Genomic DNA, 26415 nt, shown 5'->3' with positions numbered 1-26415 from the left:
TATAAAACTATAATTTAGGTACGTGCAAAATGAATGCCGATGCTCAAAATGAATAAACATTTTGACCCTTCCCTTTACTTAAAAATTCACCAAAAATCAGGAAATTAACCGATTTTAATGAAATTTTCAATATTTATCAAATAATGATCACGGAAAACAATGAACCCATTATTTTTCTTTTTTTAAATCTTAGTGGAAATGTATTATTTTGTTTAAACAAAAAATACCTTTACTATAGTTATGGTTTTTAGTAGTAAAAAGAAAAATGAATTTATTTTTGCTTTTTTATGAAAATAAAGCATCGTAAAATATAACAATTAAAAAAAATTATTTAATTTTTACAGGAACATTACGAGAAAAGCCCCTAAAGTCTGTATTAATGAATTCGATTTAACTCCAAGAAAAATGAATTTCTCGAACTATTGATATTATTCATAGAATTAAGCATTGTTTATTTAATATTTGCACATAAAAAATTATAATAGCAAAAAATATTTCTATCTTTTTTTTTACAGGTTTTGCATAATTTTTACATGTAAGATTTTAATATTTTCCTTACTTAAATGAATGTGAAACTTTCGCCGTAACATAATTTTTATATAATATTGGCCAATAGTTAAAAAAAATAATTTAAAAACAGGAACATAGAAAAATAAATTAAAAAATGGTAAAAATGATACAAACGTTCAGGATAGAAATGTACGGATGTACGTCTGGGGGAAAAAAAGAAACCCAGCACCCCCTCACTCCTTTTAACTTCTTCGACTGTCTCAGATTTTGAGCTTCCATACAATCCTTGTTTACAAAACTACCATTTGTTGCGCTTTTGCGAACGGCAGAAACACTCGGTCTTGGGGCTAATTAAGCTATTTTTTCTACAAACAAGTTGTTTTGTTTATTTAATTCAATATCTTAGGACTTTACTAATTATCTTTGAAATAGACCAAGAAAACTAATATTTATATTTTAAAGGATTTTTACGGTGAAATTATTTAACTTCAAAATTTAGCTGAATTGGTTAGCTCGCCGTGAAAACATTTTTCATAACTTTTTTTTTTTTTTTCACGTGTACAAATATTTTTTTTCCTTTTGGAAATCAAATTTAGTCCTTAATCTTTCAAATACAATGAAAAATTAGTCGGAACCCTACAAAAAAATTATGATAAATCAGTTTTCAAAATTAGGTCCCCCTATCTTTATTCGTCCATTTTTGCCCGTACCTACGATAATGAATGTTTCTTAGGGTAGCGTGTGATCTCCATGAAATTATTGGATGTAAACTAGGGTTGGACAATGAAAGCAAAAGTAATTTTTTCTAACCAAGAAATACTTTGATATTGAAAAGAGAAGCAACCAAAAATCAAAATTATCTAACCTGGATCTTGAGGCGAAGGTGGAAAAAAGCATGATAACTTACCTCAATCCTATGAGGGCAGCAGTAGTGAGAATGGTTTAAAGTAAGCGATTTAAAAGTTATATGACAGGTGCGTAAATTTAATGAGGTCAAACATCACACCATAGGGGAATGAAATCACACACTTAACTTTGGCTGCAAGCTAGTTTCCTCAAGATGTTGGGGAAAACCAGCTCCCCATAAAAAGGGGATTGTCCAAATGAATAGCAATTGTCTGATATGATCAAAAGCTGATTGCTTTTCTGGACCTCCTGGCACGAGTGTCAGGTAACGCCTTTGCTACGGATTCAGTTTCGCTTTTATACTGAAAAGCCAAACAAACATGCGGAGACCAAGAAATAGTGCAAAAATAGCATGTAAAAGTCGCTCAAATAAAAGATAGACGTGACCTCCTTTCGTAAATCATAGATATTATTATCTAGGGAGCATATAAAAAGTTCTAAGAAACAGTAACCACCTCGACCCCCCCCCCATCCAAAAGCCTTTGCCGGACATACAAAGAATGTGTACACACTAACACACATTTTGCCTTTTATATATATAGATAACAAAAAAAAAATGAATAGTCTATGTTCATAAGTTAGTTGACGAACGATTTGTTAACAGATTTTTTGTGCACGCGTCTTGGCACACAAAAATTCTCATGTTTACATGTGGATGTCACTACTTTTATCTACTCGTTCATAAAAAGTTTTTATCCAATTCTTTCAAAATTTTAGAACAAAATAAATTAATATATTCACTATTAAATAACGTTTGAACACAGTTTATATCTTTACTTATCTTTGTATTTGTTGTGTCTGTATCAATAACAACACGAACGCAGAAAGTAAAAGGTAAAACAAATATATTAAGACGAAAAGATAATACATATTTACAAAGGTGCAGTTGGACTGCAGTTGGAAGATTGTCCGGCAGAGGGCGTGTTAAAGTCTTTCATGGAGCAACCGGCACATGCGTGTCTTGCCTATCCGGCGTTCGAACACAGCTCTACGGTCTTGCCGACTTGATACCTTTATCTATATCTTTTCACCCACGTATGCTAATTAGTGGGCGTTTCCACAACAGTATTACAAAGCGTTAAATTTGAGATGTTTTATTTACAACTCAAAAAAAAAAAAAAAAAAAAAAAAAAACAATGTTCATTGCTGGTTATTCTTTTTCAAAAAATATTCTTTTCCTGTCCACAATTAAAAATGTATATTCTCTAAATAATAACAAAAACAAAACAATGAATACTTTATTTTCGTAAGTTAGTTGACGAATGATTAGCTTACAGATTTTTTTTTTTTTTTTTTTTTTGCGTGTCATGGCACACAAAAATTCTCATGCTATATCTTATATGCGTTTGTCACTATTTTATCTACTCGTGCATAAAAAGTTTTTATCCAATTCTTTTCAAATTTTAGGACAAAATAAATTAATCTATTCACTATTAAATAACGTTTGAACACAGTTTATATCTTTACTTATCTTTGTACTACAAAGCGTCAACTTTGAGATATCCTAACTTTTGACTGGAAAGATGTACGTGTTGTGTTCAAATTCCGTAGTAAAGATAATTCTTTTCTCTAATTAACTAAAATAATTAGAAACATCGTCGATGTGTACAATTTCTGCTTCGAGTGAACACACCCCGACCGCTTATTTGCAAAAAGTGATCTATCGCGAGCAGGCATGCTATGCTGACAGGTTTCGTCGTTAATAGTCGGACTTAAATAGTAATTTCTTTCAATATACAAATTACAACAAAAATATTAAAATACCATTTTAAAGTAAATTTTATTGTGAATCCAGTTATATAAGTGTTATTTTGATGGACGTAGGAGAAATGTACTAATTACTGATTAAAAGACTATGAGTGTCAAATTAAGTAGGAGTGTGTGCCTTGTTCAGCGCTGAGCGTTATGGTATCTGGTATTGCTAGGATGTCATGTTCCGGAGAAAGCCGAGCGAACGCCAAGTTACGAGTGGTTCAAAGAATGCACAACTACCGCATTAAGAAATAAATGTGAATATAAATTATCTATTTTATTAAAAGAAATAAAATGTTTAATCATTTAAATTATTTCATCTCCTATCCTATCCTCATTTCAAGAAAAAAATAAGTTTCATACTCAGTTGAAATTCTGTGAAAATGGTAGTTTAGAAAAAAGGAAGTGACAGAAAGTTGATCTAAACAATTAAATTAAAGTTCTGAAGATTTTAGATGATGGCTGATTGCTTATATTACTTGTATTGGTCGGACTATTGTTCTCATCTTGAGTGTTATTTGTGCAACATCTCTGTCGGATTGGCCTTTAACCTTCATCGGGAATGTTGGTTGTTGTTTGGAAAAGAAAACAGAAAAGTTACCGCCTCTTTTCTTTTCCAAACAACCACCAACATACATGAGGGCAGTCGAAGGCCAATCCGACCGAAAAGTTGCACAAATAACACTCAAGATGAAAACAATAATCCAATCAATGCAAGTAAAATAAACAACTGAGTGAATGTTGAAGTAATCTGGTTGAAAGCACGTATTAAAATGAATTAGCAAAAATATAATTGGAAAAGTTTCATGACTTTACGAGGGGCGTGCAATAAGTAATGCCCTGACCCACTTCCAGTTGTCTGATCTCGCTGAAATTTTGCATGCACAATGATTTATATCTCTATGGGTTATGTGGCAAATTACAGCTTTGAACTAATTGTGGTTTTTGTTTTACAGGTGTTTGAACTGAGTCAGGTGTGAAATGGAGCCTGTTGAATGTCGAGCAGTGATCCGATTTTTAGTCGCGTGCAAGCGACTCTATAAGTCGGTCGGTCTGTAACACTTTTGTGCTTGGCCTTTTTGGTTAAGATCAAAGGTCTGTTCTTAATAGATGCTGTTCTTGGCGTTTTGGCCAAGATCAAAGCGTAGTACTGTTCCAGCAGACACTGCAAGCAAAGACCATATGTGGGGTCGACCCCACATATAAGACCTTGATCAATGTAGGGGCAACCCTTCATACCAATTGTCACTATCCAGCTCCCCATACTCCCCGGGGAGTGGGTCCCCATTTCCCCTTCACTCCTCACTTTAAAAATCGGCCTTGTGCCTAATTTGCTCGGTGGAGGAGCAAATAAATACAGCTTTCCTTGGCCTTTTGGCCAAGATCAAAGGGTAGTATCTGTTCTTACTACATGCTCTACTTACGTTTGTAACTTTGTGATATAAAGTGGGGGATCACTTTTCTGTATTAATTTAATGTAAAATGATCACCCACTTTACAACCAGTCAGTCTCAAAGCCATTCAAGTCATTCTCCAGATCATTCAAGTTGTTTTTGAAGGATTCCAGTTATTTTTTAAGCATTCAAGCCATTCTTAAGGTCATTCAATTCATCATTAAGTTCATTAAAGTCATTCTAAGTCATTTATTTTTTATTTAAGTCATTTCAGCCCATTTTTCGGTCATTTTATTTTATCTTTAAGAATTTCATGTCATTCCTACATTCATGAATTCATTCATTACACGAGAGCACGCGACTAATGGCTATTGGCCTTGTTGCATTTGAAAGGACGCACACCACAGGAGACTTTTGATGAAATGAAAGAAACTTATGGTGATAATGCCCCATCATATGACCTTGTAAAACGCTGGCATTGTGAATTCAAACATGGCCGGAAGTCTGTGGAAACAGCTTTCAGACCTGGTCACCACCCCCTCTTCTGCCATTGATGAGGCATCTGTCCTTCAAATTGAGGCTGCCATTTTGGAAGACTTGGACTCATCCCCTCCAAAGAAGGCAAGAGTGCAGCTCTCTGCTGACAAGGTCATGCTCACAGTCTTCTGGGACCAGGACGGAGTAGTGATGACAGATTTCCTGGCAAAGGGTACCACAATTACAGGAGCCTATTATGCTTCACTTTTGAGGAAATTAAAGGAAGCTATCAAAATCAAGAGGCAGAGCAAGATCAGCAAAGGTACCCTCCTCCTGCAGGACAACGCTTCAGTCCACAACTCGCATGTCGCCAGATCAGAAGCACGGGCGTGTGGTTATGAAATCCTCCCCCATCCTCCCTACTCTCCTGACCTTGCACTCTCTGACTTTCACCTCTTCCCAGTCATGAAGTTGTTTTTGAAAGGAAAGCGTTTCCCAGGTTATGCAGCCTTGATTACTGGTCACGCCGTGGTTGGAGGACCAACCTGGGGTGTTCTACAAAAACGGTCTCCAGAGCTGCATCAAACGATAGGAGAAATGCATAACTCTGGGTGGTTCCTATGTAGAGAAAGACTAATAACTGTGCCAAGTTTCGTTGCTCTACTGCTATGGGAAGTGGGTCAGAGGCATTACTTATTGCACGCCCCTCGTATCAAAGCATTTGTATACAATCACATCCTGAATTAATCAGTCATATTACAATAACAATGCATAAGACTTAATAAATTATTGATTGTCCACTTGACATGATTCTTGTCTGCATTATTTGTCCATGTTTAAAAGAAAAGAATATTATATTAATATCTATCTGTTGACTTGCAACATATGTTGACAGAAACTATTTGCACAGCAACAGAGAAGAACAAATATGGTAAGAGATTTATGAGGTAAAATAATAGACGCCAGGATTCAACATGTTCTAACTTGGATTGTAAGATACAATTAGAGACTAAATGTAACAATATTATTTATTTGGGATAAAAAATGAAAAGAAAAAAATCTGAGCTCATGAAATCTCAATAAAATATATTCTAATCAGGCGAAATTTTAATGCAATAATAATAAATAAAAAATAAATAAATAAATATAATAATAATAATAATAATAATAATAAAATGCAATATTACAGGGGGTTTTTTTTCTTACAAGAGTCACCACTTATCAATGCCCAGAGGTCACTCAAGGATAAAGGTTAACGAGTGTAAGGTAGTCAGTGAGATAACAGCTCAGTGATTGTTTTGAGTGGGAAATGGGTAGAATTGGATTATTTAAGGAGACGGAATAGTAAGAACTTATTAATATTGGACTTGAAAACGACTATGTCGTAGTTAGCTGGGAAGCAGGCGGACAATTCTAGGAAAGAAGCTTTATTCATTGAATTTATGTTTAGATTTAGGCATTGATAGAGAGTAGGGGGGAACTTGATGGTAGTGGTTGTAGCTTGACGAGTGCTTTTTGTGAAAGTTTGACGGGGTAGGGGGAACCACTGAATAAAGCTGAGACAAGTACTTGCCATGATAATAACAGTAGAGCAGAGACAGGCTCGCAACATTTCTTCTGTGAGAAAGAGGTTTCAGAGAGGAGAAAAGGGCATCATAGATTTCCAAACCGGTTCTAAACACTGTCAAGGCAAGATAGGGTACTCCGGGCAGCTCTTCTCCAGATGTGGCAAAAGTACTCCATTTTAGAGAAAGATTTTACTTTCTTTTCTCATTAATATAAACTATCATTTGTTGAAGATGAATAATGTTTTCTTAATCCTGATAATTAATGTAATAGATAAAAAAAAAAAAAAGAAAATTAAACCGATTGAAATGAACTGTACTGACCAATTTGGGAATTCCAGGCACTGTATGTAAGAGGACGTTGATATCTCTCTGTAAGAGTTGCAAAAACCTAATGTTGTCATCTCCCCTAATGGGGATATACACGCAACTAGAGACGGCTTCTGAATTTCATACTCCCATGGAACTTCTTCCTTTGGAGGAAGCCAGTTAAACCTGCACAGGGTTAGTGCCATTTCGATTTTTTTCCAATTGAAATAAAGTGTTGACAGGAGTCATCTACTATATGAATAAAGTAGAGTAATTTTTCCACTCTCCATTCACTCTCATCACAGGACTATAAATACAGATGCCACACATCATTCTTATATGGCTATGCTTCCTGTCAGTACCTGATGATTGTTTATGAAAAATAACAGTCGTTTCTGTTGAATTTTATAATTTCTTACATTAATTTCAACCAAACTGACTCTCACAAATAAGTCATTATAGAATAAAGTTATGATTAATCGCTATTTCAGACTAATGTAGCATCATTCAATGCTCAAAAGAAGAATAATGTAATATCTCTTCAGCTGTTACAAAATCATCTTTCCAGGCATTATTTTCTTCTGGAGGAGGGTGGGGACAGTATACTATATGTTCATTTATCATGATACCATTCTTCCAATCATTACCTCCTCATTTGGTGGGTGAGGGTCAGTATGATATATATTCATTTAGCAGGGTACCATCCTCTCAGGGCAGCAAATACATGCTACCTCCAGTTGCATAGTTTCAATAAAGGAATTTTTATTTTCTTCTACTTTAAGATTGCACTCACAATACGAGTGTCACCATACATGAAAACTACAATAGCATATTGCTACAAGATGGTGATGACAACATAATTTTTTATGCAATAAGTAAAATTTTTAAAATAGGAATAACATGAAAAAAATCTACATCAAATTTGAACTATTTTATAACTAAATAAAAAAAGTCGTTTTTTTTTATTCTTTAAAGCAACCTCTTATTTTCTCATTTTGACTTTGTAGTTTTTGCATCTTCAAACTCTCAATTGGTTTGTTATCAACCTCAAGTCTGAAAAGTAATTAGAATAATCTAAAAAAAAATGTAAAAAAAAAATTTTTTTTAATAGCATTTATAAAAGTTATTAAGAGTTAAAATGTAACATAGTTATTACACATTTTCCATTGAAACCAGTCATCTAGTGGTTTGGCTAAAGTTCTTTACTTTTCAGTAGATGACGAATATTTTCACTTCTTTCAGTGCTGTTGCTCTGTGCCTATTTGAGTCACTTGGTGCATACGTGATTTGTTTAGGTTAGCTCCTACTGCTACCAGAGTTGAAAATTACGAAAATTAAAGAAAGTCTGTTTATGAATTAATCAATTGTTGCATTTTACATGTTAACCATTGCTAGCTTATATGCAAAAACTGCATATATATATATATATATATATATATATATATATACCAAACTGCTGCGAGACAAATTAATTTGCAAACTATTTGTATACAAAATTTACAGTTTTTGCATAAAATAAGCTATATATATATATATATATATATATATATATATATATAGAGAGAGAGAGAGAGAGAGAGAGAGAGAGAGATAGATAGAGAAATAGCTAGATAGATAGATAGAGAGAATAAATAAAATAGAATAAAATAAAATAATCTTTAGACAATAACCTTGCAAGATATAAGAAACTCTAAATGGAGAAAGGGAGCAAAAATATAAGAATTAAAGGACGACAATTTAAAATGAAATAAATAAATAAGGAAAAATATTTTTTATGCCATTTGTAGCTCCTTTAGAGTTGAACTTTTTGTAACCTATCTCAATATGTTTAAGAAGGAATTTTCCCCCCTATCTTCATGGTCTAAAAAGGTATTTTTCTTTATTGTTGATTTGATGATTAAATCAAATTTTTATTTAACTTTGAATTGTGATCGGTAAATAGTTTGAAAACAATGGGTTTTATTTAACTCATAGATGTCACCCTAACATGTTCTACTATTCTGAGTCGGAATGAACTCGAGTGTAACAACAAATATTGGGTGACTCCACACTCACCAAATCATATAAAACAAAGTTTCAATACCAGAGATATTTTAAGGCAGAATTAGTGGGTTTATTGATAATAAACTCATGAGCAATAATCACATTTTGAATTTGCTAACATTACGTGCACATTTTTCGGTAATCAAAAATGGTACAAGTGTAACGTAGCATGGATGCACATATGCAAATGCACGTGAAATGACGTCACCAATAAAGAAAAAAAGACTTTAAAAAGAAATGATCACATTTGCAAGCACGTTCAAGAAAACGATCATATGGGTGGCGTCATGGTCGTAACAATGAGGAAATAAATGTTGTTACAAAGAAAAAGTGAGTTGAAGTTCTTTCCTATTCTTTGTCTATTTTGCAACTGAGATTACATGCACTGTGGCTAACCTTACATAAGGCTAAAAATTTGCATTTGTTTACAAGTTTGCTTGAAAATGGAAATAGAAAGCCACTCATTTTTTCAGATTGAATCTCATCTGCTGATTTGTTTATATCAACTGTTTAACATTCCTGATGAGTTTTGTTCAACAATCATGGAAGCATTTCTTTTGGGTTTTTTTTTTAATTAAAAAATTTGTCAACATCAGCAATCTCGAATTTCATCAACAAAAGAATGGCATGGCAGCACATAATTAAAGAATTGGTTGATTCTTTACGCACTACGAGTTCTAACATAAGTTATCACCAGTAATTGCTTATTCATAAAAGCAGGTGGTGTTCCCTGGATGCTGAGTGATAACAAGTAACCTTTGATTACCAATACTCTCGTTTCTTTTTATCACTATCTCCTATCTCTCTACAAGGCCTCTATTCATCCATGCACCGAGTATTGTTGGCGCATCGGTCACTAGTCTCTTACTTCTAGACAGGGTTCAAAAAAGATTTGTCAACCTATCAGCTCTTGGTTTGTTTATTGATAAGGATGGTCTGTTACGGACTAAAGGACGTATACAAAATTTCAAGATCTACCCTTTTGAAGTTAAATTTCTTATACTTTTGAGGAAACATCATCGTTTAACTGAAATGGTAATTAAAGAAGCACATTTAAATTGTTGCCATCTGGAAACCAATTCAATTCTTTCTAAGTTGGGGTTATCTGGTTTCTGGATTCCTCAAGGGAAGCAATCGGTAAAGAAAATTCTCCGTAATTGTATTACTTGTAAAAAAATTCGTTGCCATATAAAGCACCCTCAGGTTCTAAACTGCCCACTCATCGGGCAAATTTCTGTTCACCAATTTCAACAAGTGCGTATAGACTTTACCGGTCGTTTTTTTTGTAAAATCCTATGATAAAAACGTGAAAATAAACGTCCTGTTATTCACCTGCATGAGTTTATGTGCCGTACATCTGGAGCTATTACTGGATATGAGCACTAGATCCTTTATATTAGCATTTATTAGGTTTACCAATCTGTTTGGTGTTCCTACACGCGTTTATTTAGACAATGCAAAGACCTTCATAGTGGCCGGCATCATGTTATCCAAAATCTTTGTTTCAACGAATTCAAAGAAAAATTCAGGTCAACTTCCATTAGTCATCTCACCATTCCTCTTTATTTGGCTTGGCAAGGAAGTGCATGGGGGAAGATGATAGTAACAATCAAATAATGTTTGAAAAAAATCATAGGTAGAAAGCAAGTTTGTTATTTTGACTTAATACTATCCTTTCTGATGCGGAAAAAGCGGTCAATGATCGACCGCTTACATATATTACTGCTTCTGAAGGGGATCTCAAAGTTTAACCCCTAATTATTTTTTAAACTGGTTATAATCCACATTTGTTGATCAATAATTCTCGGTCAGACGATTTGTGTCCTGATCTCTCCAATAGTGCAAAACTTTTGCAATCACTGGAATTGAACCACTGGTATATTGAAAAATTCAGAAAGATATGGCACAACGATTACTTGTTATCCTTGAGAGAGGTTGATGCTAATATAGCAGGTGATCGCCCGCAGAAGATGTCGGTGGGAGAAATCGTGTTACTTAAATCTCCAAATAACACTCAACCTTTTTGGAGTCTAGGCAAAGTACTTAGACTCATTAATGGGAATAATGGTAAAGTTTGCTTGGCCTGTGTATTAAGGGAAGGTTGCAAACAGGTTCATTCCTTAAAACATTTATTTCCTCTGGATTTAAAGGGTGTTTCTGTGCCATCTTCAGCAGAATTTATGGTGGTCCCTTCTTCTGTCCAACTTGACGGATCATCTTATGGTGTGTTGTGACACCTGTAACAGGTGGCATCATTTTTTTTTTTTTTTTTTTTTACATGGGGGTGACCACTTATCAAGGCCCAGGAGCCACTCGGGGATAAAGGTTATTGTGTGTACACTAATCAGTGGGATCATATCATAGTAATAGTTAATATTGGGGATTTGATAAGTGTCATTACTTAAGGGGGCGGTTCATCAGGAATTTGTTTGTGTTGGACTTGAAGACATCCAAGTTGTAGTCAGGTGGGAAACAGGCAAACAGAAGAAAGTTCCACAGCTGTGCAGTTCTGAGAAAGAAGCTTTGTTCATGGAATCTACATTTTGATTTAGGCACGGATAAAGAGTGAGAAAAATTATTGACAGTGGTTTCAGCTAGTCGGGTGTTTTTCGTGAAAGATTGGCGGGGGGGAGGGCAGAGAATGGAGCTTAGACGAGCACTTGCCATGGAAATAACGATAAAGCAGAGACAGGCTCGCAACGTCTCTTCTGTGGGAGAGAGGTTGCAAGGAAGAGAAAAGGTCATCCTCCACCAAGCCACGAAGTCTATTTTGTACTCTGTCAAGGCAGGATAGACTATTTTTAGCAGCTCCTGCCCAGATGTGGCAGCAGTACTCCATCCTTGGACGTACTTGGCTTTTATACAGATAGAGAATTGCATCATTAGTGAGATATCTTCTGGAGCGGTAGAAGGATCCTACAATTTTCCCAGCGACCTTGGCAACAGACTTGATGTATGTGTTCCATTTCAGATCAGGAGTAAAGGTCAAACCCAGAAGCTTATCAAAACATGGGGCTTCCCCTAGACAAGAGCCATTCATTTCAATCGATGCCAGATGGGGATCAGAGCGTTTATGATGTAATGATAGGAGCTTGGTCTTAGATGAATTAAAGGTAACCAGCCACCTCTTCCCCCACTGAACCACGTGTTCAAGATCTGAGGAGAGAGAATCCGAGAGATTGTTGCCATTTACGGCCTTTGATGTGTTGCCATAGATAGTCGTGCCATCAGCATAAATGTCAACGAATGATTTTAGTACGTGTTTTGGGAGATCATTGATGTAGATCAAGAAGAGAGTTGGGCCCAGGATGGACCCCTGAGGGACTCCAGCATTAATACTGTGAGCCTCTGATTTCTGCCCACCAACCACTACTCTTATGAGCCTATCAGAGAGAAATGATTTAATGATAGAGAAAACATTTCCAGTTATACCGTAGCTGGAAATCTTGTGAAGTAGGCCTTTATGCCATACCTTATCAAAGGCCTTTCATATGTCAAGAGCAATTGCCCTAGAAATGAAGCCTTTGTCGAGAGATTCGCTAATTCTATGTGATATTATAATTCAATAACTTGAGTGTTATTTCTTCCGCCCGTCGCACCAATAATTTCCTGGGTAATGTTAACACTGTTGTCCAAACTTCCAACTTCCAAACTTCTGTATACGTAACGCACCTTCTCTCAACTCCCAACATACTTCTGCTAATTCAACTTATTTCTTCGAAATCCAACTTCAAAATGAACGTCCCTCTAAAAAATCAACCCTCTTTTATCTCCAACAAGGAGCATCTCATTTGCATATCGGGTGGTCACATTGCAGGCATATAAAGAGATAAGGCAGCCATTTTTGTTTCTTTCTTCTTCAATCATTTCATTCCACGACCACCCCATTGAATTATACACACGTGCTAGTTAAGTTAGGTAAGTCGCACGTTTCCCTACAGATATAACTGTTAGCACATCAGCTGTAGATATAGCAGAACGAAAACCATATTGCATGTCACTAAGAAGGTTATTTCTGCTGAGGTGGTTGACTACTTCTCTATTTAATATGGATTCCAGCAACTTACTCATGACACTCAGGAGACTTATTGGTCTGTATTGAGAGGGAGATGACTTATCACCTGAATTCTTAAATACAGGGCATACTGATGAGGTTTTCCAGGGTGTTGGAAAGCACTTCTCCTTAAGGCAACGCTTAAACAGTTTGGTAAGTATGGGGGCAATTTCTAGTTGTAGCTTTTTTAATACTATAATTGGAATGCCGTCAGGGCCAGTTGCTTTACCGGAATCAAGGTTCTTGATTAGCTTGGCGACCTAATGCACAGATATTTGTATGTTACCTAGCATGTTGTGTGTTGTAGGAGGAAATACAGGGAGTTGATGGTCTTCGTCGCATAGGGTAGAATTTGCTGCAAAGTTCATAGCAAATAGTTTGGCCTTGTCGGATGCTGACGAGATGACCTCTGGACCATTGATAATGGTTGGGATAGAACGCACACTTCTGTTCAGAGTCCTATTTGCTATTTGCCAGAACTGGTGGGAACCAAGCCACTGCTCAGCTACTTTGGATTTAACAGATTGAGCATATAGCTCTCTTGCATTTTTTATTACTCTTTTACAGTGGTTGCTGGCGGTCCTGAAAGCAGCTTTAGTCTCAGTGCATTTTGACTGTTGGGGTGAAATAACACAATGCTCTCAGAAAATGGATTTATCCGAATTGTTCGGAAAAAGTATCAAACTAAGCTTTTAATTCAGAATTTATTACATTGTCCTTTGACTTATGTTGAAGTTATCATTCTTGTTATTATGAATATAATGGTAATCTAAATAAAATCAGGTTTATTGGCTATAAATTCATTTATCATAAGCAAACAAAGACACATATAATTTAAAAAAAAAAAAACTACAATGGTTAGTTAAATCCTTGCAACCATCAATATTATTTACTTGTTGCTTAATTGACAGTCTAATAAATATTTACCTTGTATTCAATAATTGGAAAAAAGTAATGGATATCTATTACTTTTTCTTTGTTCCTTTGGCAGTGTGTGAAAAAAAAGTTGATTGAATTAATGCATTGTTTTAATTACAACCTTTCTCATTGGTTGATTTGAATTTTAACCTGTGCAAGCGTGGGCAAGTTTAAACTGAAATACTTCAGTCTTAGCAAATCTATCATGCACAGAGGATTCATTTCTATTTTCTTATTAATTTAAGGCCCTTTTGGCGCCCAATTGTTATGGTACCTCTAAGACAATTTAACCTACTAAGGTAAGAGTTCCTTTCTTGACGTAATATCATCTTTCTAATCAGCAAAGAATGTTGATTTTGGATTTACTTCTTCGTCGGAATTATTTAGCTGCTTTTTTTTAGAATGTTGATTAAATGGATCCAAATCAAGGACTATTGAAAATCTTCAAAAAATTTTTTATCTACGACTTCTTATGAAGTATTAACTACCAGGCTCGGATGAGCGGTAAAATGACATAACATAATTTTGAAATCGAAAAGAAGAGACAACCGGCTTTAATTGACCAGGTAAGTACGCTTTTTGTAGTTGCGTCTTTTTCACTCTGTCAGAGTTCTAAACTATTTGAGAATAAAATTCTTACAGTTATAAATGGTGGCCATTGTTGTACGTGCATATTTTTGGTCTGTATGCAAAAATGTAGGTGGAGGGAGAGGTTAGATTATCATCAATAAACTTGGTATTTTTTTTAGAGTAAAACACAGATTTAATCACAGAAGAAAGTGAGGTACTTATAGAGAGAAGGTACTGTGCTGAAATAATAACATTATTTAGAAACCCATTCTTAACATGAGGAGGGGAGGGTGTTTTGTAACTGTTGTGCCGTGAAACAACAGTGAAAATAAGAACGATCAAGTCGAGATTCGTAAGGAACAAGTGTATTAACAATAATGTACAAAGATAGGAAAGCATGTATATCTTCAAATACTTTAATGGTGAATGCTCTGACGAACTGCAAACACTTGTACCTCCTTGACGTAACTACCCCCGACAAATCCAACAAGCTACTAAGTCTCATCCCTTTACAGTAGAGATCCCTAGGTGCAAGAAAGCCTTTTACTCCAATAGTTTCTTCCCCAGAACTACAGGTCTTTGGAACTCCCTTCCGGGATTCTGCTTTCCCAACTGTACTGATATGCAGAAGTTCAAATGTAATGTGAACAAACATCTTTCTACTCATCTCCCTCCATAATGACCCTGCTAATTAAGTCCCTGATAGTAGTCCCCTGCTTCAAAGTGGCACTGTGCCTTGTTTGGGGTAAAAATTGAATAAAAAAAAAAATAAATAAAAAAAAAAAATAATAATATCTGCTGGGCACTCGACTAGCAGTTGAAGTGCAGTCGCATCTCTCTCTCACCGGCGTTGGAATTACTAGCGCTATTTATAGTTCTAATCGGTGTAAATTTCTCTGTTCAAGGAAGGGTGGTATAACACCCCCCCCCACTTTGAAAATATCCTGTCTAGAATTAATAACGTTTTTGTTTTGGGTTTACCCTAATCAATTCTGTTCATTTTGATCTTCTGTTCTCTGGAGTTGTCTCTGGTATGGGCACCTGAAAAGTATTAAACACTGTGTCCATGATGTCATCCTCGGGCGATCTGGTCACCTCACTGTTCGCGTATCTTTTCCGAATTTGGTTAGTGTGATGTTAGTGCACGAAGTCTGGTCCCTTAATCATGTAGACCATGTTGCGTATTTGTTTCTCAACAATGCCGGACTCCCAGAAAGTCTTATTATTTTTGTGAATTTTGTAGAAGACTCTTTCGCCAACTTTATACCGTTTTTTTGTTATCTGTTTTGAGGTTTGGCCTATCCTGGTTTGGTAACAACTTGTGAAAAATTGATCTAAGCTTGCGTCCGAACATAAGCTCAGCAGGTGTCTTCGACATTTCGATGTTTGCATTCGAAGTGACTCTGTAGACTTGTAAAAACTGTTGGATTAACTTATCCGTCGGCGACCCACTAGCTCTCTTGAATGTGTCAACGAATTTCTCTGCTTGTCAATTACTTCTTGGGATGTATGGCGGAATGGTTATATGCTCGATTAAATGATCCTCACAAAAATGTTTAAATTCGGTAGATGTAAATTGCGTTCCATTGTCTGTAACAATGCAGTCTACTACTCCAAACTTAGCGAATAGTTCATACAGGAAGTTGATAGTTACCTCGGATGTGGGATTCTTACATTTTAATACTTCCAGCCATTTAGATAGGCTGTCTACAACAATGAGATAGTAGAACCCATCTAGCGATCCTGCAAAATCTAAATGAATTCTAGACCAAGGTCGGTCCGGTTTTGCCCACGATCCGAATTGAGTCGGAGGAGCTTTCATAGCTAATGCGCATCCTCTACACTCACTGACTTTTCCTTCTATATCCTTATCCATGTTTGGCCAATAAACGAAAGAGCATATAAGGCTTTCCATTCTTGATATATCTGAATGTCCTACATATAGGAGCTGGCATCGCTTGCAACTATAATTTCACGCTTGAAATTATAATGTGCCAGAAACAAGTCAGACGTTAAAGTCTCTTTAATTTCCCAAAATGTTTCTTCGCACTCACTCTTGCGTCCAGACCCATTTTTGGTCTTTCCTTAACAGTTCATATGCATGTTTGGCACAAAAACATTGTAGTAATTTGCCAAACCTAAGAAACTTTGTAACGACACAATATTTTCTGGAGCAGGCATATTCTTTATTGCACTCAATCTCTCTGGATCCGGCCTTCTTCCATGTTTATCAATGATTTGCCCCAAGTATTTTATTTTCTCCATGAAAAATGTACATTTTTCCTGTTTTACTTTAAATCCATAATCCTGGATCCTTTTGAATACTTGGTTTACATGAGCTTTGTGTTGTTCTTTGCTAGCGCTTTTCATTAACACATCGTCCAGGTACCCTACTGCAAAATCCAACCCATTTAACATAATGTCCATAATTTGCTGAAAAATCGCAGGGGGTACTTTGACCCCAAAAGGAAGTCTGCTAAACTTATACAATCCCTTATGGGTATTAATACATAGCAGCTTTGAACACTCCTCATCGACTGGAACTTGTAAGTACGCGTCATTGAGGTCGATTTTAGAAAAATATTTCCCTCCACTCAGTTTCGCAAATATCTCTTCAGGGCTCGGAAGAGGATAATGGTGATCTTGTAATGCCCTGTTTAAACCTGTCGCGAAGTCGGCGCAAACCCAAATCTCCTTACTCTTCTTTTTGATGTAAACCATTGGTGCAACCCACTCACTGTGATCAATTTTTCCGATGACACCCATGTTTTCGAGTCTTTCTAATTCATTGTCTATCTGTTCTATAGCAGCATATGGAACATTTCTTTTCTTTCTGAACACTGGCTGTTCATTTACTTTTGCGTCAAATTTTGCTACCACTTTTGTACACCTTCCCAAACCGCCTGAAAATACATCTGGGAAATTCTCTTTTAACTCCCTCTTAAGTTTTTCTGCCTCCACATTCGAATCCTCAACCTTTTGGCAAAATGAGCTTAAAGGCAGATCCCATAGTCTAAACTTTTTGAACAGATCAGTTCCAAAGAGGTTGTTTGATTTTCGCATGACAAAAATTCTTGCTTTTTCGGCCCTGTTCTGGAAAAAAATATTTGTCAATAATTCTCCTTCGAAGGTAATTTTTTTTGCCACTGACGCTTCTCGCCGTTTTATGTTATTTAATCATAGTGGGTCTCCCAAGCCTCTTCCATGTCTGTCCATTAATAATGGAAATGTCAGACTCACTATCAAGCTGTAGCCTTACTTTATTTTTAAACATTTTGACTTGTACATATTTCCAGATATTTTGTTCCTCATGTTCAATTTTCGTAAGTTTAATGGATTGTCTTTCTACCAGATTTTTTTCTACAGTGCGATGCTTTATGTCCTTTCTGGTGGCAGTTGTAACATTGTTTGAATTTGTAGGGAAACTCATTGTACCAATGTTTATTTCCACACCTCCAACATGGTCCAGGTGGATCTTTTCTCTGTTTCTTCCTCTGGTTATTTTTTGAAGTCAAATTTTTCTTTTGATGGACCTTTTTAATATGCGACACTTCGCTTTCCTCTATGTCACGACCATCTTGTTTCAACGCAATAAACCGTTCACAGTATTCCGCTAAGTTTTGTAGTTTTAAATTCAGTTCGTTTTTGAGTTTATTTAAAACACGATGCCTGATTTCAGCATCTTTATTTCAGACTAGCTCTTGCACAAAAATTAAACATCTAAAATTATCTAATGATAACTCCTCCAGTTTAAAATCGTCGCAATGCTTGTTTGCTATACTTGCATAAGTAGTGTAGTCGTCTTCCTCTCTTCTAGTAACATTCATTCATTTATATCGCCTATGGAAAACAGTTCTGTAAGTAGCGTAACTGTTTCTTGGAAGCTCAACTCACTGGTCTTTTTTGGGAGAATAAAATTCACGAACTTTGTATGCTCGGCTGTTCCCAATTTCCTTAGCAAAAGCCTAATTTTTTCACGTCTGACCAGGTACCATAATCCGATATAAAAATATCCTCATATCGTCTATAGTACTGGACAAAAGTGACATCATCTTCTGGATTATAATTGAAATTTTCAATAGCGGCCCACACAGCTGTTTGAGAAAATGCGTTATGATTATCATCCGCTTTAGTTAACTGTGTCGCCTCCAGAATTTTTCTTTGTTCCTCCTGTGTTTTCATTAATATTTCCTAGAAGCGTTTCTGTTGTTGAAGCATTTTTTCTTCAAATGCTTGTATAAATCTCTCTTCTCTTTCTACTTGTTGTTGAATTTGCTGCTTTTGCAACGCAAGATTTTTCTCTTTTTGAATTTCACATCCATCATATGAATTCAGTTTACAATTTACGCTTGTATTAAAGAAATATCCCTTAGTAAAAAAAAAAAAAATCAAAAAAAAAAAAATCAACCAAGTTTTCTTTCCCAATTCTTTTGTTTGAAGAACAACAGTTTAGCAGTCCTTTTGTAACTTAATTTGTTGAACGCTATATTTCTAGTCCTACTAGAAACAATCCAGCGAAATAACATTTGTTTAACATTTTTTTTTATTTGCACACGTTTTTACGTAGCAAAAATAAAATCTGTCACTTTAAATAACCGACGAATTTGTATGTGAAACTTTTAGATTTTTTTGTTTTTTTGTTTAACCCCTTTGCCTTCTGCAAAAAATGATTTGATTCTTTACATGTTTGCGAAGCACAAATGACGTACGCGAATAATTATTTTTCACGACCTGTCTCTTTTTCTCTTGACAAAATCAAGCATTTTTTTTTTTTAAATCCCAGATGTTATCGAAATAACAATAAGCTTACACAGTAAGTTGCTAGTTGATTTTGGACATTTAACTTTGCAGAAGAAAATTCTTACCGTAGGAAAAATGGCTTCTGGTGAAGAAAAAATGAACCCTTTTATCCTTTCTAAAACACTTGGTAAGTGTGTTCAATTATTAAATAATTGACAACATTTGCGTTTTTCGCTGTAGATTTTGGTAGCAAGTTTTTTCCCATCACCAAATTACTATTGTAATAATTAATTTGCTGTTAATGCTTGCGTATCCAAATATCTGTTGAAATGATGAAGGTGTTCTGCCGTAAAGATTTTACGAATCTTTATTCCAATCACTTTTGATGATTCTCTGCAGTGACAGTTCTTTCGATTTCTTGTCGCCAATCTGTTGTGTCGTGGAACAACAGTGAAAATAAGAACAATCAAGTCAAGATTCAGTTAAGGAACAAGTGTATTAACAATAATGTACAAAGATAGGAAAGCGTGTATATCTGCTGGGCACTCGGCTAGCAGTTGAAGTGCAGTCGCATCTCTCTCACCGGTGTTGGAATTACTAGCGCTATTTATAGTGCTAATCAGTGTCAATTCCTCTGTTCAAGGAAGACCCGTATAACAGTAAACATTTTGCACTTTTACCTAACAATTTAATAAACAAAAAATACTGCAAAACTTAAATTTACACTTGAAAATACTATTAAAATAAATAAAATAGCACGGTACCTTCTCTGCATAAGTACCGAAAGTGAAAAGGATGCTCGACTGTGATGACATATGACAACGGGGCATACATCAAAAATATGCATGCTTGTGCATACAGAAATGGCTACCACTGATAACATAAGGAATTACATTGCTTAATATCCGGAAAAGTACTTGTTTGTGGCAAATTTAAATGTGATATTCGTTTTCAGTATACCTTAAAACCTCTGAAATTCATTGCATCAGGAGTGAGATATCTATTGGAGCGGTAGAAGGATTCCACCATTTTTCCAGCAACCTTGGCAATGGATTTGATATATGTGTTCCATTTCAGGTCAGGAGTTAAGGTCAAGCCCAGAGGCTTGTCAAAACATGAGGCCTCCCAAGACAAGAACCATCTATTTCAATTGATGCCAGATTGGCATCAGAGCATAGATGATATAGAGATAGAAGCTTGGTTTTAGATGCATTAAAAAGTAACCAGCCGCCTCTTTCCCCATTGTACCACATGCTCAAGATCAGAGGAGAGAAAATCAGAGAGAACTTGCTCGTTTAGTCTTTGATATGCTACCATAGATTGTAGTGTCGTCAGCATAAATGCCTATGAATGATGTAAGGATATTAATGAATACCCATTCATCAAGGCAAAAAGCCACTCGAGAATGTTTTTATGAGATAATTGAATTTTCAGTTGGATGACAAAGATTATTATGACAGGATTAAAAATGACAAATGGTTGAAAACATTAAAAACCAAAACTTATACAAAATTATCCGTGCACTTGCGCGTACAGAAATGGGCACCACTAATAACATAAGGAATTACATTGTTTAATATCTGGAGAATTTAAATGCAGTATTTGTTTTCAGCATACCCGAAAACCCATAAAAGACGTCACTTTAAAAGGTGATTTTACAAGGTAGTCACCACTTATCAAGGCCCTGAAGCCACTCGGGGATAAGGGTTATTGTGTGTACAGTAATCAATGGGATAGTATCGCAGTAATCGTTAGTATTGGAGATTTGATAAAGTGTCTTACTTAAAGGGGCGGTTCATCAGGAATTTGTTTATGTTGGACTTGAAGACATCCAAGCTGTACTCAGGTGGGAAACAGGCAAACGGAAAAGAGTTCCACACGCGTGTACTTCTAAGAAAGAAGCTTTGTTCATGGAATCTACATTTTGATTTTGGCACATATAAAGAGTGAGGAAAATTTTTGACAGTGGTTTCAACTAGACAGGTGTTTATTGTGAAAGATTGGCGAGGGGGGGGCAGAGATTGGAGCTCAGACGAGTACCTGCCATGGAAGTAATGATAAAAGAAATACAGTCTCGCAACGTCTCTCCTGTGGGAGAGAGGTTGCAGGGAAGAGAAAAGGGCATGCTTACTAAGCCATGAAGCCTATTTTGTACTATGTCAATGCAGGATAGGCTGTTTTTAGCAGCTCCTGCCCAGATGTGGCAGCAGTACTCCATCCTTGGCTTTTATATAGATAGAGAATTGCATCAGCAGTGAGATATCTTCTAGAGCGTTAGAAGGATCCTACCAATTTTCCAGTGACCTTGGCAACTAACTTGATGTATGTGGTCCATTTCAGGTCAGAAGTAAAGGTCAAGCCCAGAAGCTTATCAAAACATCGAGCTTTCCCTAGATGAGAGCCGTTCATTTTAATTGATGCCAGATGTGGATCAGAACGTTGATGATGTAAAGATAGGAGCTTGGTTTTAGGTACATTAAAACTAACCAGCCACCTCTTCCCCCACTGTACCACGCGTTCAAGATCAGATGAGAGAGAATCGGTGAGAACTTTGTCATTTACGGCCTTAGATGTGTTGCCATAGCTGGTCGTTACATCAGCATAGATGTCAACGAATGATTTAAGTATGTGTTTTCGGAGATCACTGATGTAGATCAGGAAGAGAGTTGGGTCCAGGATGGACCCCTGAGAGACTTCAGCATTAATACTCTGGGCCTTTCTGCCCATCAACCACTACTCTTATGAGCCTATCAGAGAGAAATGATTTAATAATTGAGAAAACATTTCCAGTTATACCGTAGCTGGAAATCTTGTGAAGTAGGCCCTTATGCCATACCTTATCGAAGGCCTTTCATATGTCAAGAGCAATTGCCCTAGAAAGGAAACCTTTGTCGAGAGGTTCACTAATCCTATGAGATATAACTGTTAGCACATCTGCTGTAGATCTGGCAGAACAGAAACCATGCTGCATGTCACTAAGAAGGTTATTTCTGCTGAGGTGGTTGACTACTTCTCTATTTAATATGGATTCCAGCAACTTACTCATCACACATAAGAGACTTATTGGTCTGTACTGAGAGGGAGACGACTTATCACCTGAATTTTTCAATACAGGGCATACTGATGAGGTTTTCCAGGATGTTGGGAAGCACTTTTCTTTAAGGCAACGCTTAAACAGTTTTGTAAGTATGGGGGCAAGTTCTGCTTGAAGCTTTTTCAGCACTATAATTGGAATGCCGTCAGGGCCAATTGCTTTACTGGAATCTTAATTTTAATTAAAACTTTTCCGGAATTCATTGCTTCATATCTGGAAAACTGTTTGCGGTTAATTTAGGTGCTTCTGCATTTATTATGAACAGACAATTTCCACGAAATTACTCGCATGTGCCCGGCATATGACGGGAATATCCGGAAACGAGCAGGCGAGCCTTATTACAAAAGCACAGAAATTGTTACAACCCCATCCCCATGTTAAGAATGGCGACAAAATTCATTAAGTAATACATTGGAAAATTATGTCTTAACATCCAGAAAACTACTTGTCGACCGTTTTCGGTTCTTCTTATCATCCGTCGGGCTCGGTCAAGTAACTTCGTGGAAATCGCTGGTTCATAAATGCAGAAATACCCAAAATGTGATATTCATCTTCAGCATACACGAAAACCTATGAATTTCATCATTTTAAAAGGTGATTATTAAAGTGGAAAGTAAGTAAAAATTTATCAAAAAAAGTTTTCAGGCAGACCAAAAATAAATAAAAATAATCACTAAGTGGCCAGAAAGTGGGTACTTATTTTACATTAAATTTATATAGAAAGTGATCCCCACTTTTTGAAAAAGTAATTCTTTTAGCTTATAAAAAATATTTCTCAGCGCCACTTTTAAATGTTATATTCGTTTTCAGCGCACCCGAAAACCTTTAAAAGTCGTCACTATAAAGGTTTTTTGAGAGTTGGAAAGAATCTTGACATTGACTAATTTTTTTTTTTTTTTCAAACAAATTTTGTTTTCTCGTCGTATGTTTCCAATAAACTTCTGCAAAGTTAACTGAGCACTCCTTTCAAATATTGATTTTTTTTTTTTTTTTTTTGTAGATTAGTGCCCAATCGATAATAATCCGCTGAAAAAGTTGCAAAATAAAATTGAAAAGAAAAAAAATAAGGGGGAGGGCGCGCATTGTACATGTTCGCAAAAAGATTTGATTCTAAATTTTAAAATATTGCAATATGAGATGAAGTAAAACAAAAACCAAAATATTCCTCTCAAAAACACTTTTGACAGAAAGCATTTACATGAAGTTTTGTTTTCAAAGCAAAAAAAAAAAAAATTAAAATAAATAAATAAAAGTTTAAATGCTGAAATCAAATCAAATTTATTTGTTAAAATTTGATTTTAATTAATTTCGTTAATTTCAGAGTTATCGAATAATAATATATTGATGTTGGACATAGGTTTCAAACTTTTAATCAAATCACAATGTTGCATGTTGTTTCGATTCAAACCCCCTTTTTTTCAATTAAAAATAAAAACAATTTTTTTAAGTTGTATTTTTTGACTCCACATATGGAAATGAGATTTTATTTCTTTTCATGCAACAAACATTTTAGATTTTAGAGTAGGGGGTTACTTGACTATGTGAAAAAAAAAACAAACCAAAAAAAAAAAACAATAATTTAGTTCTTAGGTCCACACATAATGTAAGTCTTTTGTGGTTTTAAAATAACTTTTTTAGAAATACAAAAAAAAATGGTTACTCGTTCTGACTCACACTATGAGGTAACACTTTCTAGTCAAGAAGTGGATGGTCATTTATTTATATATAATTATCCACTTCTTGGTCACATAGCGTGGGCAGAAGGAATAACGGTATTATTCTTTTTATTTTTTTACGACCTGGCCAACCTTCCCATGTTAAGAACGGCTTTAGGCATAAATTCCCCCAACATCGAAAGTCGTTCTTAACATGGGGAGGTTGTGGATGTTTATTCTGAAAGCCGTTCATGGAGATGTTGGGTGTGTTTATACAACACTGGGGCACTGGGGCAGGTCGTAAAAAAAATACCGGAATAAGTATTTTCAAAATAGCGACCTTTTTAGAAATATAAAAAAAAAATGGTTACTCGTTCTGACCCATGCTATGTGGTCAAAAACTAGGTGATTCAGTATTCACCGATTAATAATGTTTTCTGGTCAGGAAGTGGGTGATCAACAAAAATGAAATAAAATGCTAGTCTAATTTTTTCGGATATTTCCAAGATGTTGACATGCAATCTTAAAAAAAAAAAATTTTTTATTGAATTTTATTTTATTTTTTATATTAACATCGCGGGGGCAAAGGGTAGAATTTAACGGCCTTTCAAAAAATAATGTCTCGAGTTTGTTTTAATATGAAACAAAATGATTATGCACACTAATATGTACGGGGATCATAAATAAAAACAGAATTAAAAATGAATTAGAATTGCATTTAACAAACAAAACATTTAACAAACAAAATTCTTTTGAAGACATGTGCAAAAAAAATTTCGTATTTCAAAGAATTTAACAATTTTTCAAAACATTCAAAGAAAGCATGTTAATAAGAATTAAATAAATAATACAAAAATCTAATATTTTATTTATTATTGATTTAAAATAATACATTTAGGGAAAAAAATGACACTTAAAAAATCAACCATTTATTTTCTTAAAAAAGATGTTTTGTGCGTTGTTATTTAATAAATTGAAATATTTAAAGTTCACATATTTTAATTAATTTTACTTAATGAAATATTTACAGAAGAAATATGTTTTTAATCAAAATTTTTATTTTATTGATCACGACACTTCCTTATTTGTTTCAATCGTTCAAAAATCGATTAAAATACTCAATTGTTTAAATTTTTAAAAAAAATTTCAAATGTTTGTCTTTTAACAATTATTTCAAATTAACTTACCTTTTTTTTTTTCGTTTTTAAAAATCCTAAATTCGAGAAAAAAAAAAATTTAATGTATGATCCCAAATTTGTGATCTCTTACTTCTTCGCTCCGTCGATCCAAAATAGATATTTTTTTCTTATAAGTAACCTTTAATTTGTTTAACTTAATTAATTTGGTCGCTTGTTTTGTTTTGTTTTGTTTTTTCTGCTCCAAACTTGTAAATTGTCATTCAAAGTAACCGAAAAATGTGTCCATTCTGTTTCGATTAAGAAGAAAGGAAACGATGCATTTGCAGATGCTGCATAAATAACAAAGGATAAACGAGGAGGGGGGCTATGTTCGGATAATCTGATAAATAAATATGAGATGCTCCGTTAACAAGAGCAAAATTTGTGGAAGAAGCAAGTTTTTCACGTTTCCAATTCACATTGGAAACGTGAAAACATGACAAGAGGCGCGGAGGAGAGTTCGTGTCGGATGGACGGTCAAGGGAGACAACTTTCCGATCGGATTCTTTCTTTCTTTTTCAAGACCGACGCCATGGAAACGGTACACATCGATTGCATAGTCAGATTACGTTGCTTGTGTGTAGATTAATGATGTTTTAAACCAACGCATTTCAGGTGAAAACATTATTATTTATATGTCATGTCGAAATTAGTATAAAATCTAAAAATTACGAAAAATGATGCAGTAGAAAAATAGCTGTTTGTGTAGATTAATAAGTAGTATTCATATGGTATGTCAAAATTAGTATAAAATCCGAAAATAACGGAGCATTGTCAAGTAGAAAAATAGATGCTTGTGTGTACGTAAGTGATGTTTTAAACCAATGCATTTAAGGCGAAAATATTATTTATTTTCCATGTCGAAATTAGTATAAAATCCAAAAATTATGAAAAATGATCCAGTAGAAAAATTGATGCTTGTGTATATTGATGAAGTTTTAAACCAACGCATTTCAGGTGAAAATATTATTATTTATATGTCATGTCGAAATTAGTGTGAAATCCAAAAATTACAAAAAATAATTCAGTAGAAAAATAGGTGCTTGTGTAAATTAATGATGTTTTAAATCAAGGCATTTCAAGTCATGTCGAAATTAGTATAAAATCTAAAATTATGAAAAATGATCTAGTAAAAAAAATAATTACAAGTAAAAACAAAATTTATCGAATTATTGATTTTTTATATGTTCTGATATCGAAGAGTTGTGCGACCAAACTGACTATTCTCGATTAATTTAAATTGACTTCAG

The 26415-nt window shown here is 34.9% G+C and overlaps 1 protein-coding gene across 2 annotated transcripts in view; it reads right to left on the bottom strand.

Annotated features, from left to right (window-relative positions):
- Positions 1-25903, bottom strand: part of LOC145295824 (serine/threonine-protein phosphatase 2A regulatory subunit B'' subunit beta-like) — a 455722-nt gene extending 429819 nt beyond the window's left edge. For both annotated transcript variants that reach the window (XM_080141514.1, XM_080141516.1), the window contains exon 1: positions 25175-25903. The gene's annotated coding sequence lies outside the window, so the exon portion shown is untranslated. The remainder of the gene's footprint in view (positions 1-25174) is intronic.
- Positions 25904-26415: the final 512 nt, after the last annotated feature.

This window comes from Euprymna scolopes, chromosome 16 (genome assembly GCF_053919585.1).
Source record: "Euprymna scolopes isolate OS-2025 chromosome 16, ASM5391958v1, whole genome shotgun sequence".
Lineage (NCBI taxonomy): Eukaryota > Metazoa > Mollusca > Cephalopoda > Sepiida > Sepiolidae > Euprymna > Euprymna scolopes.
The sequence above is the reverse complement of the archived record's forward strand: the minus strand, read 5'-3'. Positions and strand labels throughout refer to the sequence as shown.